General features: G+C 42.4%; 1 pseudogene; it reads right to left on the reverse strand.

The window, feature by feature from the left end:
• Nucleotides 1–1,757: 1,757 nt before the first annotated feature.
• Nucleotides 1,758–7,781, reverse strand: LOC145059733 (putative microtubule-binding protein TANGLED; annotated as a pseudogene).
• Nucleotides 7,782–11,801: the final 4,020 nt, after the last annotated feature.

The following is an 11,801-nucleotide window of genomic DNA, read 5'->3' on the forward strand; positions in this document are numbered from 1 at the left end:
TGAAAGATAACAGGAAATGGTTGAGTAGCAAAACATCTGACCAACATATCGACAGTGGGTCAAAACGCAGCAGAACATCTGAGTCCGACCACACTACATCAGATGCTCGTGTTCAATTTGATCTGAACGAAGATGAACCTGTTCCAGTTTCACCACCTTCCCGACCATTGAGAAGAGACAAATCAAAAATCAAAGGCAAAGGCAAAGCGTCGGATTCAGATGATTTGAAAGAAATGGGAACCGACATGAAGGATATAAAAGAGAGAATGGACAAGATTTTGAAAATTGCTTCTGAAAGAGAACTTCGAAAACAAAGGGAGAGCCACATGCGAATACTAGCAATGGACACCTCGAATATGACCGGGGCCGAGCTTGAAGTGGTTTTGGCGATGAAGGAGGAAGTGAAAAACCGTTACATGAATCGTGACTAATTTCTAGTTTTTTTTTTCAAGTTTTTAATGGTTTCTTGTGTGTTTTTTTAAGTTGTTGGTTTTTTGTTTCTACTTTGTTTTTCTAAATTTTTAGGTTTTTTTTTTTAAATTAAGTAATGTATGGTATTTGTATTTTTAATTAATGAAATATTATGTTTTTAAAATTATATTTTTTTTATTAAAAAATAAGTTTTATTAAATTAAAATAGTTAACAAAAAAAAACAAAAAAAAAGGAAAAAGAAAAAATAAAATTAAAACTGTGGCACCACACCCTTGGTGTGGCAAGAAACCACACTTAAGTGGTAAAAAGTGACGTGGCGCTTACGTGGCGAGGGAGGGAGTGTCGTTTCGGTGGCACCACTCCCTCCAGCCTACGACAACGGTTCTTTGGCTGGAGATGTACCCTCGATTCTTCATTTGGCGGGTTGTTGAACCCATAATCTCTCTCTCTCTCTCTCTCTCTCTCTCCATTGACCAATCAAAGAGAAAAAAAAATTAAGTTTTACCTACATAACTATACATATCAACCTTTAAAACAAACCACACTCAATTCTATTTTATCTCCAATTCCATTCTACGCCTCTACAATTCTATTCCACGCATCTCCAATTTCGTCTTCTACAAGAACATTTTGGTTATAATCAATACATGAAGTTTTCTCAAACTGTTCTGAAAACCTAATTCCAATGTTCTCCTCCCGAGGTCTCCCAGTTTCATAATACTCAAAACATAGAGTCTGAAGAATCTAGTCACAAACCCACTCCCGATAGAAATCAACAAGAAAGCTAGGAGCCCAAACTCATTGTCGAACACACACGATTATACAAAACGCCAAAAGTCAAATAAATGGTTGGAAAAGGAAGATGTGGCTTTGACAAAGACGTATGTCGATGTTTTCTTGAGATAAGGCATGCAAAATCAACAAAGGTCAAAGGCATTTTGGGAGTGAGTTCTAGAACATTTTAATGTACAAGGGATAATGTCACGGTAGCACAATGAACTTTTGTGATTTGTCCGACTTGACCAATTATGTTTTTTTCTTGCGCATTAGGTCATCTAACTTTTACTGTACATATCAATTAGGTCATTATCGTTAGTTTTTAACCATTCATCCGTTAACTAGTTTTCTAAATTACACGAATGGCCCCTATGGTTTAAATTTCTTTCATAATTGATCGTAATCAGCCATGTTTTAAATCAGACGACTAAAACTACCACAATCCTGAAACTCTAAGGACCAAAGTGTAACAGTGTCATTATGGGAACAAATTGCAGATTATTGTTATTTTATGATTATAAAAATCTGAAAACCAAACAAAAATCTTTTACATGGTAGCCACCCTGGATCTGGTTGGAGATACGCAAATCGGTGGGTTCCTAAGCATCAACGGCGAAGCCAATATAGTCGCCAACCTCGACGGTGAAAACGACCTCCGCAGCTTTGCTGACATGGAGACGTTCTTAGGCGGTGACATCGTCTTCTTCTTTGTGATGGCCGTTTTGGTCTGGTCGGAGATACAAAAAGTGGTGGATTGTGAATCTTTACTTGAAACTTAGCCACGGCGACAGGAGGCGGCGGCGTCTTGATTAGAAACTTGTGAGGGGTGGTCTGACGGGTTCTTGTAATCACTAACGACCTTGTTCTGCAAAATTGTTGGTTTTGTGAAGCAGTTGTTGAATGGAAAAGGGGGTCCGGGAAGATCACAGTTTTTCTAGCCTAAGGTCTGTTCTTCGGTGACACCCTATTCGCCGGAAACTGACCCTTTTCATTCTCGATTTCTTCTTTGGGTGGTGAACCGGAGACTTTGAAATTAATCTGTGATTTTGCTCTTTCAAGTAAAGGAGAATGTAGATTTGATCGGATTATCTGTTTCTCTCACTTTCTCTGTGACCCGAGCTCGGTGGTTTCTGGGCTTAACCTCGAATTCCATCTAGAATCAATCACCGGAGTTTTCGGATCGCTGCCGCCCCAGTGGTAATCTTTTTGGCTTTCGTTTCAACAGCCGTCACGATTTCTCTAGGAAATTGAAAGACATTTGATTAGGCTTTTAAGTATCAAAACTAACTAAATACCAAAAAATTATGAATAATAATGAATTTATCAGATTCAACATATTTGATCGATTTTGAAGGAGCGTCGGGTAAGTTGGGATACGAAAGAATTTAGGGATGTCACACCCCAAAACCGAAACGGCGGAAACGTTCTGGGGTGGATGACGTCATGTCAAGTATCACAACATATGCAGTATAGTAATCAAAGTACAACAACCATTGCATTAATAGTAATAGTTTTACATAAGTTACATTTAATAGAGACATCAAAGTAATACAGAAACTAATATAGTTGCAGCTCGGTACTAGGCTGACTTCGCCAAAAGCTCCTGCGATGTATCTGCCTATCGCTGACCTGAGAATACAAGTTATTTTGAAAGCGAGTATCAGCATTTTTATAAATGTTGGTGAGTTCATAAGTATTTAGTGTCATTTGTGTAAGTAAACTTTTTATTCAAAATAACTTTATAAAAAGTAGTAGTTTAGAATCTACGGTGTATTAGCGTCTTTTCCAGAAAATCCTATATTTTCTAATTAAAAGCAGTCTTCTACCAAGACTCGACAGTGTTATGTTTTAAAGAGAAATTTTCCCTGAAATACTATCATTACCCTAAATATGGTATTTGACTTTAAAGAAAGTAGGAGAATATCACTAGTAAAAATACTAGGGGAAAATAACATATGCCTCAGCAGAAAATATTGTTGACTAAGGCAAAAGAAATCATAGACTCGGGGAGAGTATCGAATGAATGATACACCTGGCTCAGTCTAACTAAAGGAAACACAGACCCCAGACGGTATCAAATGTATGATACGTCTAGCAAGGTCTACAACAAAGAAACACAGACCCCAGACAGTATCAAATGAAAGATACAACTAGCAAGGTCTAAAACAAAGAAACACAGACCACAGACAGTATCAAATGAAAGATACAGCTAGCAAGGTCTAAAATAAAGAAACACAGACCCAGACAGTATCAAATGAAAGATACAGCTAGCAAGGTCTAAAACAAAGAGTAATCGTAAGAGTGTTGTTTCAAGAAACCAGTGTTAATTCTCATTAGCAACTGGAATAAACCGTCACCTTAGAGAATAGGGCATGTCTTAGAGATTCACTGGCCTAATAGGTGTTCCAAGAATCTCTAAGACATGCCCTATTCTCTAAGGCGACGGTTTATTCCAGTTGCAGAAAGCGGGTGCTCTTGTATAACCCATCGACTAACACCTAGACTGGTGTCAAGTATATAATCTCTTCAGGATCTGGGTTATAAGGCTTAACACAACCTACTTTCGCACTCAAATCAAGTATTTTTGGCTGCGGAGGTTATCCTATGGTTCTTGGCATTCTAGTGTTCACTTCGGAGAATACGGTCTATCGTCTACAGGGCGACGGTGACTTCTTCCACGTGAGGGGGAGGCGGAGTGTCCTAGGCACTGCTCATTGGTAACGGGGTGGACGAAGTGCCTAAGTAGTGCGAGCATCTTCTGCAACTACTCTTCCGGTGGTACCGAGTTTTCTCGATCTAGGTCAAATCTAGTGAGTATAGGGTTTCGTCACTCGGAACTTTAATCTCCTCATCCACTCTTCTCAGAGTTTAACCTATCGTAGCTTCTGGATTTCCGGGATATCCGCTGAGATGCTTAATTCGTGGGATTAAGCGTGACTGGATGGTCGTAGTCAATGTCCTTGTGTAACGCTCTAAAAATTTCAACCAATTTAAACTTTTCGAAAACAAACCAGTTTCATTAAGTTATTATAAAAAGGTTTTCAATATAATTATTATCAGAGTCTTCCTAGAACCACATCATAAAACAAAATCATGAGTAGCGGTACGATCACGCCTTTGCCTTGCCACGGTCTCCTGAAGAACCTGAAAAAAACATTAAACCACAACTGTAAGCCCGAAAGCTTAGTGAGATACCCCCAAAATACCAACCACATATACCATACACACACAACATGCCATATCGTAACAGAACACAGAACAGCCATGCACTTCGGGTCTACTGTGTGACTGGTCCGCCGCACCGGCCTTCAATCCACTTGGTCCACCCTCTGAGTCTAGCCATACATATCGAGTCCACAGTGTGATTGGTCCGCCCGCACCGGGCCTTCAATCCACCTGGTCCACTCTCTGAGTCTACAGTACGACGGGTTCGCCCGCACTGGGCCTTCAGTCGGCCTGGTCCACTCTCCGAGCCTCGGCACGTCTGGCCTGCCCTCTTGGGGCCTACAGCCTATCCGGACCGCTCGATGGGCCTTCAGGACAACCGGTCCGCCCTGGGTATGTTGGCCTACAACATAAAGCAGGACCCGCCTCAACCCAACCCCAGTCCAACAACCATGTGCACATAAACATTCAATCATATAACAATTCACATTCAATCAAGCCAATCTAGCAGATCACATAACATAACATCATCCTAACCAGGATACCGACCTAACCGGTCACTAGCATAGCATCATCCTATATACCAGGATACCGACCTTAACCAGGTCTCTAACATAATACCATCCTAACTACCAGGATGCAAACATAGCAAAGCAATAACATAACAGCGATACCCGGATCACAATCCGATAAAGGGTCGGCCTTGGTGCCTTAGACCCTGTTGATATAGTGAGGATAACTCACCTCGCAACTGCCGACTCGCCGATTCATGGCTCAACCAGAAGAAGGTTAGAACCTCACGACCAGACTCGCCGAGTCCAAGAACAGACTCGCCGAGTCCAAGGCCATCTTCAACCAACTCGCCGAGTTCTTGCCCATCTTCAAGCAACTCGCCGAGTACACCTTTGTGACTCGCCGAGTACCCCTAGATCTTAATCCATACAGAAGCTTTCCAGGCCATGCAGATGATCCAAACCATAGATTTACCCTTCTACAACCCATCCATCACGTAAAGTGGCAAACTTTACGTGAATCCAAGTAGATCTAAGCATTTTACACTCTAGGGATAGGGTTTGGGACAAAAGGACTTCACCCACAACTCTTGAGCATAGACTTTATGGCTTTTGGATTAACAACAACCTAGATCTGAGGTAGAAACCTCAGATCTTACACCAAACTTGAGATGGACCTCATTTATGCCCCCAAAACCTCACAAATGATAGATCTAGATGCACAAAAGCTCAATCAGCAGATTATTACCTCAAATGAAAGCTCCAACTGAAGAATAAGCTGAATCTCTACAAAGCCCCTTGCTCTAAACTTCTTGCTCTTCGATTTCTCCCCAAGATTCCCTCCACAAAGGCTCCAATCTCTCACAAGGAAAGCTCACACGAATCTAGGGCTTCTGGAACTCAAGGGGAAGGCAAAGAGGCTTGGGGAGAGGACATCATGTTCTTTATATAGGGCTCAACCCCCGAATTAGGGTTTTCTCCACTCAGCACCAACTCGCCGAGTCCAGCCACCGACTCGCCGAGTTAGCCACTAAACACGCGACCAGAATCGCGACCCTAATCGCCAAGTCCACCCTCGCCGAGTTGCCCTTTCACATCTACACTTTGAAACCTGAACTTGCACTCCTGAACTCGGGATGTTACACCTTTACTCTTACGACTCAGATTTCTTTACCAACTGAGGGTGTTAGCTAGTATGTTGGCTTAACCGGGATGACAACAAATTTCGGATTTGTGGTCATTATAGTAGCTCAACCCGCAGTGGTTCTCTTGACTCTAGTTCCTATTCTATGGGATAGGATGAAGGGTTTTTCTATGAGGTTCGTGATAGAGCTCATACTCGTCTTAACCACTACTACTTGGTGTATGCAAGTCGTATATAATTGAGGTCGGTAGGTTGTTCAGTTGTGCGACTCCACCCCAAACCCACAACCCAACGAGGAACAGGGAGTAGGGAGGAAGCACACATATTAAATCTTTTTGATCTCAATTATATACCACCCTTATGCATATACTCAGTTATAGTAGTCAGTCCCATGAGTTCTATCCTCTTGATTTCACGAACCTGATTGCGAGGTGCGAAGGGTCTTTATGGGGGATCTACGGAGTATGCTTCGGGTGGTTATCATCTTCTGGGATACTTGTAGTGTCTTTCGCTTCGGTTTCTATCTGTCTAAGAAGGGTGGGTTAACAGCGCGTGGTACCCTTCTCATGGGTACTTCGGAAGGTTTGAAATAAGAGGGACGACTGACGGATCACATTAGGTTTTATTATTTTTATTTTGTTTAGGTTCGGAAGAACCTTTATTTGCCGAAATGGCTACGGTGAAAGTTCTTTTTACACAGCACTAAGGATTTACACATGGTTGCGCGAAGTCGAACCATGATTGGTATAGGCGTCAAAGTTGGCATACTTCGACATGATATAGAATGAGGATCGATAGGGTCATGTGCTGAATGGGCACACCAGTTCTTGGCGTCTCGGGTTTCGTCCCATGTATCACTGTCGCGGATACTTGGACCGATAGAGTCGACGTGGAACTGTAGAGGGTCCTAAGTGTTTCTGAATAGGGTACCTTTCATGAATGGATTCTCACGAGGCCTTTCTATAATCGCCTAACATATACTAGTCATGTATAATTAAGGTGGGGAGAACTGTTGACTGAGCGACTCTGCCCTAAATCCACAACCAAAAGAGGAACATGAAATGAGGCGGCATTCACTCACTCTAGGTCTATCCATCTCAATTATACATGGCCGTAACATATATATCTAGCCATTATAGTTTTACCTGATGAAATTTTAAATTTTATAACCGTGCTGCGACTTTCGCCTTAACGGGGAAGTATTCATATTTAGAATTAGCATTTTAATGTTTGCGGTTAGTTATTTAGGATTGAGAGACATACCAAAATCTACCGGGTTCCTTGATGTTTCTCCCTAAGCGTTAGAGTTAGACTCTTTCTGTGCCCCTGTCGTTTCTCCTACAGCAGTGATCCTCAGTATCTTCCCGTCTGCGTCGGAGTTCTTTATTATTGGACAGTCCCTTTTGAGGTGTCCCATCTCATCGCACTGATGACATGACTGGTTCGTACTGGTATTGGTGGTGGGAGTGAGGTGCTTAGTCAAAGTTACGTGGACACGGGTGCCCTCCTCGTTCCTCCACTTTGAAAATTTCCCTTTAAAGAGTCCGACTTTATCACCACCTTTGTGTGTAGGGTTGGTCTCGATGCCAGGGACTTGTGAAATGGGTTGTGCTGGCGCTGAAGGGGTGGGGGTTTCCTCTTGCTGCTGTTGCACGACAAGTCTGTGGAGTCGTTGGCGCTCCTTTCGAGCTTGACGTTTTCGTTTCCTTCTCTCTGTTTTACAACTTTGCATGTTCGTGACTGTCTCCATTCACTGGCTTCCTAGGTATGGTCTTGTAGGTGTCGGGATGGAAGGGTTGGTAGGGGTATTGACTGTCTCAGCTCGTTGCCCTTCGGAAGGTCCTTGAGCCGAGGTACTTCCCTCCTCGATCTTGAACTTTCTCTTCAGTGGATTTGGTTGAGGTTCTTGGGTGGCTGGGTATGCAGGTGTTGGTTGCTGCTGTCCATTACTAGGATCGGGATTCCCGATAGGGCTCTTGCTAACATTGGCGTTGTTAGCATTCAGTTGAGCCATGACAGCTGCTACGGCTTCCGAGACTGCAGCTTGGAACGTAGCTTCATCAAGTAGGAGAGTCGGTTTCTTAAAAGTGGATTGGTTACGCTTCTTCGGAGGCATAGTTTTCCTACACGGAAAGGAACACAGCTGGTGAGAGACGATGGTTATCCCTTAGACGTATCTATCCTTACCATATTAGGCATAAATTTTTCCCACGCCTCAGATATTAGTTGTCTGAGTGTCGACCTACATCCCTATGATGTAGTCCAGGTATTCAAAGTAGGAGTATGAGTATCAGAAAAGCCATAAGATGGGAGTCGTTCCTACTAAGTTACCTTTATACTGGGAAAGGTTCACTCTCCGGCTTGGAAAGATCTGAGAACAGTTCGGAATGAAGACCGCGGGAAGAAAGGCTCATGAAGACTTATGGCTAAACACTCTTAATAGAGGTGTGGGGATCCGCTCTAATCATATTACTTGTAACCGGAAAAGGCAATTTACCTAACACATAGTGTGAGTAGTGTAATCACTAACTCGCTAAATTGTATAATTTTATGGGTGTATTAGCATGATGAACACGAGGAAAAGACACTTCTCGGGTTCCATGTACTGGCTCCCTTTGTCTACCTCGTATCTTTGACTGGGACCGGCGATGGTTTCCTTCGGGTAGTTACCTAGGGTTCTCTTCTCCAATAGACATATTGAATTTCTACTCCGTCTTACTTCTGATTCTGACTCTGGGTGTCATCACTTTATGATGGATGACTGGGAATCTCGGAAGTTTAGGAGAATTTCTCACCGGTGTCCCTAAAAAGGTATAGGCACTTGGTGGTTTCAATAGTCTCGATCTAGTTCATTTATTTCCCAACTGGAAATCTTCTCAATGAACCTCTTCTGGGTCTGAACCAACTCTTCTGTCGAATACTAAAGTGGATAGGGTTTTCTACAGGGTTCCTGTGTAACACCCCAAAGTTTGGAAAGCCAAGAAAAGAAAGAAAACCTCAAGTTTAGGGGAGACTCGGCGAGTCCATGGAGGGACTCGGCGAGTCCGAGCGGGATCCGGGTTGTGGTGAAAGCGACCGACTCGGCGAGTCAGCCAAGGAGACTCGACGAGTTGGGTCTGATCGAGAAAACCCTAAATCCGGGACTTGGAGCCTATTTAAGCGTCTCATTCTCTTTCCTAGGGTTCCTTTACTGCCTCCCTACCCCAGAACACCAAACCCTAGCCGCCATATCCGTTTTTGAGCTAGATCTTGCCTTGAAGAATGCACTAAAGCTTGGAGGAGGAAGAAAGACCTTGGATGTGCAAGAAGGGACTGTAGATCTGGGATTGTGGAGTCATTTCAGACCAATTGGAGGTAATAAGCTGTTGCTTGGACTCCCTTTTGCATCTAGATCTATTCTTATGTGTGAGTTTTGGTCATTATTGGTATGATATGTAACCAATTCGAGTTGGAGGTTCAGATCTGAGGTTGCTACCTCAGATCCATGTTGGTTTTGGTCTTGAATCCCCTAAAGTATCAGCCCTTGGTATGTTGAAGAAGCACGTTTGCCATAAACCCTAGTTTAGTGTGTTTTGAGCATAGATCTCTCAATCTACATGTAAAGTTTGCCACTTTACGTGGGGAATAGGCCCTAGAAGTATGGATCTATGAGTTGGAAGTTCTGTTTGGCTCGAAAAGCCACTGCATGGATTGAGGACTGGATAGACTCGGCGAGTCCTTCGAGTGGACTCGGCGAGTAGCTTGAAGATGAGGAGGAACTCGACGAGTAGGATGAACAGCTCATCGAGTCGGTTGAAGTTAGGCACGGACTCGGCGAGTTGGACAAGCAACTCGACGAGTTGGTTGAAGATTGTCTTGGACTCGGCGAGTCTGTTCTTGGACTCGGCAAGTCAGATCGTGAAACCCTAAACCCTTTGAGTTGAGACTCGAATCAGTGAGTCGGGTGGTGACTCAGCGAGTTGGACAGGACAAGACTTGGAACTAGTTGGACTCGGCGAGTCATGGACTGACTCGGCGAATCGGGTCGCGAATAAGAAAGACCCTGAGCTTATGAACTCGGCGAGTCTTTAGGAAGACTCGGCGAGTAGAGTTGACCTGGAAGGTTGACTTTGACCAGAGTTGACTTAGTTGACTGTTAGACTAAGTGCTATATGTATATTGATAGCTCAGAGAGCTAGAGGAGCAGCGGTTCAGGGGATTGTCGAGTAGCAGCCAGAGGTTTATCAGCAGGGCTCAGCAGTTCAGGTGAGTTTCCTTCCAGTAGGAACGGGTCTAAGGCCACAATGCCGGCCCGTTTAGCTAGCAGTAGTTTTCAGATGTTGATCTGATACAGTAGTTAGTATGTTTGATGCCTTCATGGCTCAAACAGGATTTACGTGTTATGTGTTCCGGGCTACGGCCCGATGTAGTATGCAGTATATGTGAGTTTATGTCAGTTGATATGTTATGATTGATGTGTTTTGGCCATAAGAACTTTCCTATGTGCGCATGCAAAACCCTAATGCTTGGATCTAGGCTTTCTAGTAAACATGCTTTGAATCCAAGACTTCTAATTACTAATTAGGTTAAATAACAACATTGAAACAGATCTAGAATCATACCTTTGAGTTCCTTGTTGATCTTGAGGTCTTGGAGCTTCTAGAGTCACAAATGTCACTCCTCTAATGGCTTACAAACACCAAAGCAAGGAGGATGATTTGGGAGAGAGGAGAGGGGAGGAATTTCGACCAGAGTTCTCTTACTTAATCAGAGGTGTCGAATTCTCTATGCCATGGGGTCTATTTATACTTGTAGACTCCTTAAGGGTTACAACCAAAACCCTAATTGGATAATCTTCTCTTAAGGCTATCCAAATCCATTCCTAGATAAGCATATGGATGATTTTAGCTTTCCTAAAGCTCTTAGAATCCGTCCAAACCATATCCTAATGGATTTACAGTCTAAAGCTTAACTATCAAACAATTGACAGTTTATACCCCTTTATTTAATTAATCTCTTTAAGTCACCAAATTAATTCTAATTAATTCTATGACTTATATTAATCAAATAACAAATATATTATTCATTATATTATTCTCATAAATATATTAATAATATTTATTCTCTCTTAATAAATCATCCTATCAAGTTGCTATGGTGAAGGCAACCCAAAAGGACCATGCACAACCGGATATAGTTACAGCCTTAGACACTATTCCAACAGTCTCCCACTTGGATAAGTCTAGTAACTATACAAGTACAATTCGGTTTGCAATCGTAGCTCTCAAAGACGCTGTCAACTCTGATCTAATCAATCTTGTCCTTTAGATAAGGGAACGTACAGTCCTCTGTTAGATATCATGCTGACAATCCTATGGAATGGTTAGTCAAGCATTTAGGTTTCTCGATCTCTGATTTATTTGACATAGAACTTAATCGAACACATCAATTCAGTTCTGACCGGGCCCGGCACATAAGTCAAATCAAATCATCGAGCGGTCGAGATATCGCTTTTACCTTCTTAGATAAAAGTTACAGATAAACTTCGACTTATATGCATTTACTTATTCATTTACCAACTATACACAACAATACGTTTTATAACATCAAGTTACTGATGCGTTTTCGTATTATCAATGTACAATCAATTAACAAATAATAAACCATATATCTAGGTTTTAAGACTATATGATATTATCGTCTTGCGATCACCTTTTATATCTTATTCCATAAGGTGATTCCAGCAAGCGCGGGTTTATTCCAATGCTCAAAACTAGTTCATAAGCACTCA

This window comes from Lactuca serriola, chromosome 6 (assembly GCF_051521515.1).
Source record: "Lactuca serriola cultivar US96UC23 chromosome 6, Lser_US96UC23_V15, whole genome shotgun sequence".
Taxonomy (NCBI): Eukaryota; Viridiplantae; Streptophyta; class Magnoliopsida; order Asterales; family Asteraceae; genus Lactuca; species Lactuca serriola.